The sequence below is a fragment of the Lynx rufus genome, unplaced genomic scaffold, assembly GCF_022079265.1.
Source record: "Lynx rufus isolate CCGP_SWC_20201006 ecotype Redwood Valley unplaced genomic scaffold, mLynRuf1.p SCAF_9, whole genome shotgun sequence".
In the NCBI taxonomy this organism is placed as follows: domain Eukaryota; kingdom Metazoa; phylum Chordata; class Mammalia; order Carnivora; family Felidae; genus Lynx; species Lynx rufus.
In genome coordinates this window covers 12,656,072-12,658,932 of record NW_025814897.1, presented here as the reverse complement: position 1 = coordinate 12,658,932, position 2,861 = coordinate 12,656,072, and the positions used below count along the sequence as shown (strand labels likewise).

Genomic DNA, 2,861 nt, shown 5'->3' with positions numbered 1-2,861 from the left:
CTGAATCATCTTGTTATCATAAGCTCAGTTGTGGTCTAAAGGGGCTCATTATGAATAAAAACACTCAGGGCACCTGGAGTGGCTCAGTCAGTTAAGAGTCTGACTTCGGCTCAGGTCATGATGTCACGGTTTGTGAGTTCTAGCCCCTCATCAGGCTCTGTGCTGACAGCTCAGAGCCTGGAGCCTACTTCAGATCCTGTCTCCCCCTTTCTCTGATGCTCCCCAGCTCACGCTCTGTTTCTCTCTGTCTCTCAAAAATGAATAAACATTAAGAAAAAAATGTCTTGAAAAGCACTTATATCACTCAAGAAATTTGAAGTTTCCAAAGTTTTAGGAACTTTGTATCAAGAACCAGAGACAGAAACCAATATATTTTTTACTGTGCCATAGGGAGTATTAACAAAACTAAAATAAGGTTTTTGTGAAAAGACTAAAAAAAATGTTTCTTAAAAATTGATTGACAGTCTTAATGAACTACAGAATGAGAATACACACACACACACACACACACACACACACACACACACACACACACATTCCAGAAGCTAAGAGAGAATGTTATAAACCTATTAACCAGCAAACTTGAAAGCTAAGGGAAATGATACATTTTTGGAAAAACATAAAATTCCATAATTTTACTTCTCTTAAGGAGAAATAAAAAGCTTAGAACAGTAAGCATTAAGAAAATACACATGGTATTTAAAGACTTTATTCTCTAAGCAAGCACTAGATTTAGATGGTTTTTGCAAGTGACAGTTATCAAACTTTTTATAGAAGAGATGATCCTATCTTACACAAGTTGTTTTAGAAAACGAAGGGAAAACCTGCAATTTATCCTATGAAACCTTATGCCAAAGCTGATAAAGACCATACAATAAAAGACAATTACTGGCTTATTTAACTTGGGAACATAGGTATATGGAAGTCCTAAGTAAAACATTAGCCAAATCTATCAGTGTGTAAGATTAGACACCTCTAACAGTGATGAACAACCACTCGGGTTATAAGAATCCAACTTGATTAGGGATATTAAAGTTGGTTTTATAAGGGCTATTTTCAATTTAGGACCTCTTGGCAGCAGGTATGCTCCATGAGATGAACCCTCTATTGGTGCCTCTCATTTCAGGGCACATGTGCTGGTTTACAGCACACATAATCTCAGAACTGATGCCCCTTATTTGCCAACCTTTGCAGTGAGTGTGGTACCATTTGCCTTGTTTCCACAAAGTTCTTTTGCTCTATTTTTTAATTCTTGGATTTTCTTTTTTCCCCTTAAACTTTGAATTACACAAATGTTGAGAATCATGTATAACACCTCTTTTGTTAGCATATTCCTAAGGGTAAATGTGTAATAGTTTAAAAAGAAAATTCCTTGATGAGAGGAGATAAGAACTATTATATAATTAATATAGAGAAAAATGCCTTGGCAGGTTATATTCCCAAAATGAATTTTAACTACTGTAGTAATTGCGTCTATTTTAATGGTATTTGGTATCATTATAGTAAAAATGGATGTCATTTTGATGCTAAAAATATTTAAAGTATCTTCCTATTGAAATTAACTATATTACTTAATGAGAGTTCACTTTTATACCCCAGGTTTTTCAAATAAATAAATAAATAAATTTCCCTTATAAAGTGAAGTAATCGTGACCTTGTGACCAAATGTAATTTCTCTCAGGATCTTTTAAAAATAAAATATCTATCAATGTAATTCACTGAAATCCCAATAAGGGATTTAAGAAAAATTAATGCTTATTTTCATAGATGCACAAAAGCATTTGATAAGGTTATTTATATTCATTTATAATAGTTATTTATGATAAAAACTCCCCAAAATACTTGAAATAGAAAAGAGCATTTATCTTTTCAAAAACTATCTTCCAAAATTCTACAGCATTTTACTGAAGAGGGAAAATTTATAAATAGTTCAAGATATGGAAATAAGGATGACCTCCCTCCCTCCCTCTCTCAAAATAAGTAAATAAAAAAACAAACTTAAAAAAAATTTAAAGATGCAACTATAGTGCTCACTTTGGCAACACACGGACAAAAATTAGAACGACACAGAGAAGATTAGCATGGTCCCTGTGCAAGGATGACACTCAAATTCATGAAGGATTCCACATAGGGGGCAGTTCCCCAGTGAACTGACACCTTTTGTGCATTAGCACAGAAATTGGGGTTTGGAGAGGTCGCTCTGGAGGCCCAATCCAAGTTTAAAAGAAACAACAAAAGTAAAAGTGCAACTATAATATAAAAGAAGAAACTGTCCACATAATGGTAGGGGGTAGGAAGTGCTGGTAAATACTACTGGTTATATTCCCCCTATTAATAAACATTACTTACTATTCTATTTATTCATGCCTTCCTTTATGTCCTTTAACACTTCATAGTGTTCCTTTATGTCCTTTAACACTTCATAGTGTTGTCCATAAGAATCTTTTATATCTGGTGTTAATTTTATATGTTAGCGCAAATAGAATTGTTACTGATAAATTTTCAATTGGTCATTATTACTGCCTAGGAATACGATTGATTTTATATGTGGATTAATTTCCTAGGGTTGCCATAACACAGTACCACAAACTGTGTGGCTAAAACAACCTAAATTTATTCTTTCATAGTTTTGGAAGCTGGGAGCATGAAATCTAGGTGTCAGAAGCGCCACATTCCCTCTGCAGACTTCACGGAAGACTCCTCCTTGCCTCTCTCAGCCTCTAGTGACCCCAAGCATTCCTTGGCTTGTGGTGACATAACTCGAATCTCTACTTCGGACTTGACAGGATCTCCTTTTCTGTCTTTTCTTTTTTGAAGATCTCACTCAATGAATTTGGGGCCTCCCCTAAATTGAGAATGAT

At 34.7% G+C, this 2,861-nt stretch overlaps 1 non-coding gene across 1 annotated transcript; it reads left to right on the top strand.

Moving 5' to 3' along the window:
• The first annotated feature begins 2,026 nt into the window (after positions 1-2,026).
• LOC124506522 (U6 spliceosomal RNA) lies at positions 2,027-2,133 on the top strand. The gene has a single exon (XR_006960783.1). It is a non-coding gene; the product is annotated as a U6 spliceosomal RNA (small nuclear RNA).
• The last annotated feature ends 728 nt before the right edge of the window (positions 2,134-2,861 follow it).